At 37.5% G+C, this 8,960-nt stretch overlaps 1 pseudogene; it reads left to right on the forward strand.

Moving 5' to 3' along the window:
- The first annotated feature begins 356 nt into the window (after positions 1 to 356).
- On the forward strand, positions 357 to 8,849 carry LOC131980920 (uncharacterized; annotated as a pseudogene).
- The last annotated feature ends 111 nt before the right edge of the window (positions 8,850 to 8,960 follow it).

Consider the following 8,960-nt stretch of genomic DNA (forward strand, 5'->3'; position numbering starts at 1 on the left):
GGGTTCTACAAGGTTCATACGCTAAAAGCTACTCTGAGAAATAAATAGGACATAAAACATGAAGAGCTTTATAAACAATCAAAAGGACTTTAAAATCAATTGTGAAGCAAACAGGCAGCTAATGCAGAGACTTTAAAACAGCTGAAGACTCTGTTTAATATTAGTGTGAAGACACAGGAAAGTGAGGTGCTTTGAAGCAGCCTTATCTCTCCACCACAGGGGCTGATGGGAGGTCTGAGGACCTGTTAGAAACCACGTGGCCCTCGTCTGATCTCGCAGCTCCTCCTTGTTTGGCCTCAGCTGCATCAGAGCGCCACTTCTCCCCAGGTTCACCAGAGGAAACACCGCTGCACAAAATGCTTTTCCTCCCAGCTACTGCTCTGTGCTGTCTGTGCTCAGGTGAGTGTTTCCAGCCAATCAGGAGCCAACAAACTCCACCTTTAACAAACACTGTCACACTCACCTTCATCTACCTGTCTGTCTCCACACAGCGCTGGCTGCCATGGCAACACAGCTGCTTCAGGAGGATTTAACATGGACCAGGAGAGTTGGTGAAAGAGTCTCCTTCAGCTGTCGAGGCACTGAACAGTGTTATGACGGTGAACCTTATGTATTCTGGTACCAGAAGAGAGACACAGAAACATTCACAGTGATTCTCGATATTGACAGGGATAATGGTGAAGTAGGTAAAGGTTACAATCATCCTCAGGAAGATGATTTCTCAGCTGTGAATAAACAGAACGGCTGTGAGTTGCAGATCCAGAGCGTTAAACTAAATCATTCAGCCACCTACTACTGCTCCTGTTGGAAGGTTGTTCCCCACAGTGATAAAATATCCCTGCAGCCTGTACAAAAACCTCCAGATGAACAGATGTCAAACAGTGTCTGTGACAGGAAGAGAGCAGTAAACCACAGCCCAGGTTCACATATTTCACCTCCATCTCAGCCAGAGTCACAAACACACTGAACTGAGGGATTTATTTTCTTTACTGCTGTCAGGATTTATTTGATATGATATTTATTCATATTTTTATCAGATATTCCAGCAGGTTTATTGTTGTTCCACACAGTGAGGACAAACTAGCAACACAGAGACACAAAGATAAAAGAAGAGAAAGAGAAAAGAGTCAAATGAATATTACAAATAAACGGAGTCAAAAACATAAAGAAGTCTTGTTTGAAAAGCAGTTTGTCATTAAAAACATGATGAAACAAAAACAAGCTTCAGCATTTTGATAAAGATTTAAATCCTCTGCTTTGACCTGCTGCAGGAATAAAGTCCGTTCCTCCTCACAATGCTGACCTGCTTCCTGTGGCTCCTTCACAATAAAAGCTTTCTTCCATCACATGTTGGAACAGATTTGAGCAGATCATTTCACTTCAGTAAATGATACAAGTGAATTGTAGGATTTGTGACAGTTCCCCCTCAACAGAGATTTGGTAAATGTATTTGGATTGAATGAAGGTTTTTCTCTGGATGTAAAGACGGAGCCAAAGGTCCCACTGCTCACAAACAAAACTTTGATCCAGAACAAGAGAACTGTTGGCCTGATTTCTATCACATCTACAGTGGATGTTTATGGTCCCCAGAGGATGAATCCTCATATTTATACAAGTTTTAAGATCTCATTTTAACTGCTAATCAACAGAGAAATGTCTCATGAGCGTATGTGACAGAATATTAATATACAAGATATTTGAAGGTTTGAAAACAAAGAATAATGATATTAATGTCAAAGCCTATATACATACATCCAAACACTGAGATCACTTTTATATTTCACTTGGCAACAAACCTTTTCAAGCAATAAGGTTCATTCTGGCTTTATATTTTTGACCTTCAGGTCAACAGAAATATTTGAGTGTTTACAATATTTGTCCTAAAGTGTAGTTTGAGTTGTTCACTGTTTGTTTGTGTGAACAGTAACTCTGGTCTCATGTGTTGACCTGATTTAAAAAGTAGGAGGATAATAATAATAATAATAATAATAATAATAATAATAATAATCATGGGCTCTTCACCCCTAAAACTTGGAGTAAGAAATGTTATTCTAAAATTTTTGTTCGTCTTTGACAAACTCAAAAGATGTCCAAAACAAACTCTGTAGTTTGTGGTTTAAATGTTGAGGATGAAAATGAAAACACCCCCGCTTAGCAAATGGTATCATCCTCCTCTCAGCCGCTCCCTCTGCACCGCTCCGCTGGCCGACCGGCATCCAGCGACACACGCAGAGTGAGAATCCTTTAGTTGTCGTGTTGGGAATCAACTAAGTAAGTTGCTCCAGCTCTGTCTCATACTTCTTTCCTTTTACCTGGAGTTGTTCAGATTCAGATACCATATCGGAGAGTACTGGAGTCCAGGCACCGTTTTACAGTTAGTTAGCCCGGTTAGCTTCGTTAGCGCCATTAGCGCAGCTTTTACAGTCAGGAGAGTCAGTGTGGATGTTAAAGTCTCCTAGGAGGAGGACAGATGGGGAGACTGAAGACAGTTGTGTGAAGAATTCTAAAAATCTGACAGAAAGGTTGGGTTGGGTTTGGGTGGACGGCAGATAATAGCAATGATGAGGTTTTGGACCGGGGAGTTTAAATGCCAGATGTTCAAAAGATGGTGCAGCAATGATGGAGAGTGGCCGAGGGTTGAGGTCTTGGTGGTGTTTTCCTCCTCCTCGGCCCTTAGAGCGAGGGATGTCCATGTATGAATATCAAGCAGGGAAGGTTTGGTTTAGTGTGAAATATTCCATGGGTTTTTGCCAGGTTTCAGTCAGACAGAGGAAGTCTAGTTGTTTGTCAGTGATGAATTCATTTAAGATGAGGCTTTTATTGTTGAGGGATCTTGTCTTGAACAGGGCTCTTTTCAGAGGCTTTTGTTTTGAAGTTTGCATGGAGGAAGTGGGTACTGGGCGAAGGTTGAAGGCATTCACGTGGTGGTTCTCCTGATGACGTGGTGAGTTGTTGTGGTGACAGAATGAGGAAGTGCAGCAGCTGTAGTCGGTCCAGAGAGATGGGACGGGAGCCTCTATGGGTGTAGTGACGGCGTCGTAGAAGTCCAAAGTGTTTTATTGCGGTGATAAGTTGGTAACTCTGGTCTCATGTGTTGACCTGATTTAAAAAGTAGGAGGATCACAACTCTTTCTCCTTCAAATCAAAACAAGACTACAGAGCAACACACACTGGCTGTGTGGCCCAGCGTCCTGTCATTGGACGCACACACGTCATAAATCAAAGTAATGGACAATTTAAAGACGTGAGCTGATGATGGTGTTTGATAAAAACTGACCAAAGTCAGTAGGGTTCATCCTCTGAGGAACATGAACGTCTGAACCAACGATCCACGGAGACACTCTGCTAATGTGTCTAAAAAGGACATAAAAGAAGAGACAGTCATGTTAACCCTGCAAGACCCAGTGTTGCAGAATTACAACAATTTTGGTTATCCCCAAAAAACGTCTAAATTTTTTTTTTTTTTTGGTTCAACCACATTAACATGATCATTGGGTCCTATTGTTTGTTCTCACAATGCGTTTGGATCCAACATTTGTATATAAGGCCCGCCCTAGGGTCAAGAAGTCACACAACTTCCAATTTTTTGATCGAGCAACATCCCTTCGATTTACTGGATTGGATTAATCTGATTCAAGTAAGTAAAATGCTTTGAATATTTTTTTTGTGTTTATTACAGTGTCTAGAACATGAACATATGTAGTGTTTGTGGAAAATGTGCCCTACATTTTATTTAGAGCTTGTTTTATAAGTGTTGCAATATTACAACGTTGGGTCAGAGTGGTAGTCAAAACAGCCCTGTTTTTGAGAGGAACTTCAATTAAAATTTTTACAATATAACTTTAAACTACACATGATTTACACATTCTAGCCTGAGCCTTATATTGAATTACATATTTATTGTATTAGAAACTAAAGTGCAAAGATATATTGCTGTATCTAAACATTTTCATTTACTTATAATGATTTTTAACCACCTTCAACACTCTCAGTATTTTCTCCTTATCACAGAATGCAGGACTTTTTACCAAAGAAATTCTGTTTGTGCATGTCTGCCCTTTGTCTTAGTCTCTATTGATAAGAAAATGCTCCTATCAATTCATAGTCAAAGCAGTTGTGGGGGATGCTCCTGGTGCACTTGTTGCATTGTTCTGGAACAGGTGCTAATGTTCAGGAATGTAAGGTGTGGTTGTAAGGTGGAGGCTACATGCATTCCTATTAGGATGATAATCACAGTCTACGATAGGTCAATCATACAGTATTGTATGGCCTGTGAAATGTGTGAATTGGCTACTTCAGTGCAATGTGTAAACACTTCAAAATGAAATCAGTCTCCCCACCACCCCATCTTTCCTGCTCGTCATCCGGAATCTAGTAAGCATGTGTGCTATTTGTATATACAGTGTACATTTGTTTCAGTTTTATTTTTTCCATTTCAGAATGCCACCAGCAAAGAGAGCTTGCATCCTCTCTCATTCTGGTAATTATCTATTCCTGCTATTTACCTTGTTTGTGATATATTTGACTGGTATCTTCATGCGTATTTGAGATGTATATAAATTGATATATTTATTCTTTTTTTTCCTAATCAGGTGGGCACAGCACCCAAAACTCCAAAGAGAGGACGGCCATCGGCAGGCAACAGGAGCCCAGACGCAGCAGGGAGCCCTTCGGATGCTGTAAAGAGACCGTCCTTGGGTGATGGGAGTCCAAACGGTCCCTCCTCCAAAAAAACATGTGCACACCCCCCTCTGGATGTGCACAGAGACCTCACTGGACACTTTCCATACAAGACGACAAGAGGACGCTGCAGACATTGCAGTAAAGGGTATACAAATACCCAATGCAGCAAGTGTGATGTCTGCCTCTGCTTTTCAGAGGACAAGAACTGCTTCTGGGACTATCACTGCAACTGACTGCAACTTAAAATGTAAATAATGTAAATAAATGTCAAAGTGCTTGTTTGAATAAATCACACTTCATAACAACATGACTAAGATTATTATTCATGCTATATACTGGTTTGGGAAAAGCAAAACCCTGCAAATGAATCCTTAGTTCTGTACTGTTGTTCAGACAATGAGTGGAAATACAGGAGATTCTGCTACCCATTGAGCCCAACGTTGCAATACTACAACGTTTCCGTAAAAACGTACTAAAACATAAAATTTTTGAAAACACTCCATTTTCACCCCCAAAGGCCTCCTGCAACAACATCTTAATGGTTGAAATTTTTTTTTTTTGCGTTTTTCTATATCTGGGTTTTACAGGGTTAATATGAACATTAGAGAAACACATCATGGAGCTGAAATATGATACTGCTTCATAATGTGGACTGGTTCACCTCAGCTGACACATTCAGCAGCAGACAGGTTTTTGTACCAGTCTTTCTCACTGTGGGAGGTAGGCTGGTTCTACTTCATCTTTGGCTCTGGAACTAAACTGTTTGTAGGTAAGAATAAACTTTCTTTTTCCTTCAGTTGCTTTATTGAAAATGTGTTTTAATGAGTTTCTGCTGCTTGTGACTTTTTTCATCGTTAGTAGAGAATTTTTGCAGCCATGCAGCTATTGTTACATAAAAAAAGCTTCATAATTCCTGAAAAGATGTTTAAATGTCACGGCACAACTCAAGTTATTCTTTATTTCTGCAGGAGATGAAACTGATTCAAATAGAAAAAGTCTGATATTGGAAATGTTACAAATATACAGTATTTGATCCTCTCAGTAATTCAGCAGCGCCTCTTGTTTTTATTAAACAACACACTATAACTATCACTACAATTGTGTTTTATATGATGATAAACATGTCCTAAAGATATATTTATCATACTGAATATGATATGTCAATTAAATAGAACGTATGGAGACTAATGAGTCATTTCTATATGTGATACAGGATGATATCTAAAGGCACACACTTTTCTGTTTGTGTCAGAACACAAAATAATTATAAATTATACATGATGCTTCACATAAACAGAAAGTAAAAACCTTTAGGAAAGTATAGATCAATAATATGTGTTGTTTTACTTTTTATGTATTATTATTCATTAATATTTTGATCTGTTTATTTAGCATATAGAGTAAAGTATACAGCGGAAAAAGTGTAAATAATTTTAACACAAATTTAGTTGCTATATTATTTTATATGAGCTCATGTTTAATTCTGTCATGTTATTTATATGATCATTGAATTTTTGATTAACTCAGGGTCCTTTTTTCATGTTCAACAGTGTTGTTATTCAATTTGGAAGATGCAGAAATTTAATTTAATTTGGGTATCAAAGTTTCGATTTCATAGTTTAAAGTGCAATTAAAAAGTAATCTGATTACATATTTTTGTAACCCAGTGGATCAATTTACTATGATGACTAAAACTGCCGTGAAATTTCTGTTCAGCAGCTGAATCCATTTCAGAGTAATCTGCCCCAACCTGCTGATATTATATTATATTATATTATATTTCATTGTATTATATTTTTTGATAATATATTGCATTATTTTACATGATAACATATAAAATATTATATTACATCAAAATATATTACGTTATATTATATATTTTATTTTATTTTAAATTATATTGTATTATGTGGCAGTTTTTATTCACATTTGACAGAATCAAACATTGTTGCAGGAAGTTAAAATTGCAAGAAAACAGTTTGTGCCAAATATAATAAAATATATAACACATAGAAATGGTAAGAATTCATAGTTTAAAAGTGCAAAATTATTGAGATCATTAAAACGACAATTGCATTTGATTAAATATGTAAGTCATAATCATGTGTAGAAAATGATGAAGAAAAATTGTTTTACACTTTCACAATAATGTAATATTTAACTTCATCCTAAAGGATCAAGACCGTCTTTTTATTATATGATATTGTATTATATTATATTATATTATTTGATATTACATTATGCCATATTACATTACATTATTTTATATTATGTTATATTACATTACATTATTTTATATTATGTTATTATAATATATTATATTATATTATATTAAAATATATTTTAAACCTGACACTGACAAATTTGGACATTTTCTAAGTTGAAAATGAAACAGAATGAAATCATTTTCAGATAATTTCTTAAATATATTCAATTAAAAAGTGTACAAAGAAAATACATTAAATGTTAAAATGGATAATCGGACAAAGCGATTTTGGAATTTAATGTAAATGTATTTTTAAATATGTTCTGCACATCATGCTAAATTAATATGGTAATATATTATATAATTATGATATTGTAATATCATATGTACTTTATTTTATTTTATTAAGTGGACATTTTCATTCACATTTGAAAGAATCAACTATTTTTGCAGGAAGTTATGAAAAAATGCAATGAAAAAAGTCATAAAATGATTTATGTCTTGATTTGTTCCTATATGAATTGTAAAAGGTTTATTGTGGTAAATATGTGGTTAATATCCCAGACGAGCCCCCATTTAGTCATAACTCGACTCCTGGGCCATGACAAAAACGGGAATGGACACAAAGAATGATGATGAATGAAAGGAGATTTATTGTGATAAAGTCAAGAAATCAGTCCAAATATGGAGTGTGTCAGTCAGTAACATCAGTAATGTCAATGTGAGTGAATGAACACAGAGTTAAAGCAAAGCCGCCATCCTGTGGCTCCTTCAAGGACACTAACAAAAAGCAGGAACTGGGAGCCTCGCCTCTCAATAACTAGACACTGGACTGGAGCGTCAACATTCAATATATTGTGTTCCCTAACATGAAAATAATATTTGACATGAAGGTAAATATTTGCTTTATTTAAAATGTGTGATATATAAAAAGACATTTCCATTGTATGAAGGTACAAGTCATCATTATATGAAATGAATTTCTATCGGTAAGAAAAATGAATGGTAAATAATGTGAAATGAAAGATGTGATCATGTGTCCCCATATAATCCATGCTGACATTAGATGCTGAGTGTGTTTCATATGAAGGTGAATACAGTATATGTAGTGAACTTTGTGCTGTATTGATGAGTAGTTTAGTGATCAGAGTCCATGTAGTTTCCAGGATCACACTGAATGCAGTGCAGTGCTGTAAGCTGCTGTTGACTGTGTCAATGTGTGTCTGTGCTGCTTGTTGCTGCTGTCAAACTTCAGGTGAGCAGGTAGTGAAGCCCGTGGTGAGCGTGTACCCAGCAGCACCCAGAGCCCACCTGGAGGGGAAGAGCTCCCTGCTGTGTCTGGCCTCAGCCATGTTTCCTCCCCTGGTCCGCTTCTCCTGGAAAAGACAAAAGGAGAACGGTCCTCTGGAGGAGCTGCCCCCTGCTGAGGGAGAGCAGCTGGAGCTCAGAGAGTCGGGACGCACCGCCGCCATCTTGCTGCTCCGTCAGCAAGAGAGCAGCACGTATAAATACCGCTGCTACGTCCAGCACGAGGGGGGCCAAGTGGAGGCCCCAACAGAACAAGGTAATGAAGGCTCGCTGACTGTGTTCAGTAGTGATTCAGCTTCATGTGGAGACGCTGTCAAAGAGAGCAGAGGAGCAGAGGACTGACATTTCTCACTGCAACTCCAAACATTTCACTCCTTTTCTGTTTCAGAGGTTCCAGGGAACTTTTTCCAGATTCAGTGCAGGGTGATGCTGCTCTGCCTGCTGTACACAGTGCTGATAGTGAAGAGTCTGGTGTTCTGCTGTGGACTCTCTCTGCTGATGACCCTCAGAAACAAGGGACCGTCCACCAACTGCACACATGCTGACTGACTGTTTTCTGCCTTTTCTCACCATCAAATCTCATCAATTCATCTCATTCATCACGCTGATCAGTATTCACAAATATCAATGATGACGTGTTGTGGTTGTTATGTAAAAGGAAGATACAGTCATCCTAAAAATATAAATACATATATACACGTATATATATATATATATATATATGCAGTTAAGTGTACATTTTGTCTGGTGTTATTTTGATATT

The sequence above is a fragment of the Centropristis striata genome, chromosome 11 (genome assembly GCF_030273125.1).
Source record: "Centropristis striata isolate RG_2023a ecotype Rhode Island chromosome 11, C.striata_1.0, whole genome shotgun sequence".
Classification (NCBI taxonomy): Eukaryota; Metazoa; Chordata; class Actinopteri; order Perciformes; family Serranidae; genus Centropristis; species Centropristis striata.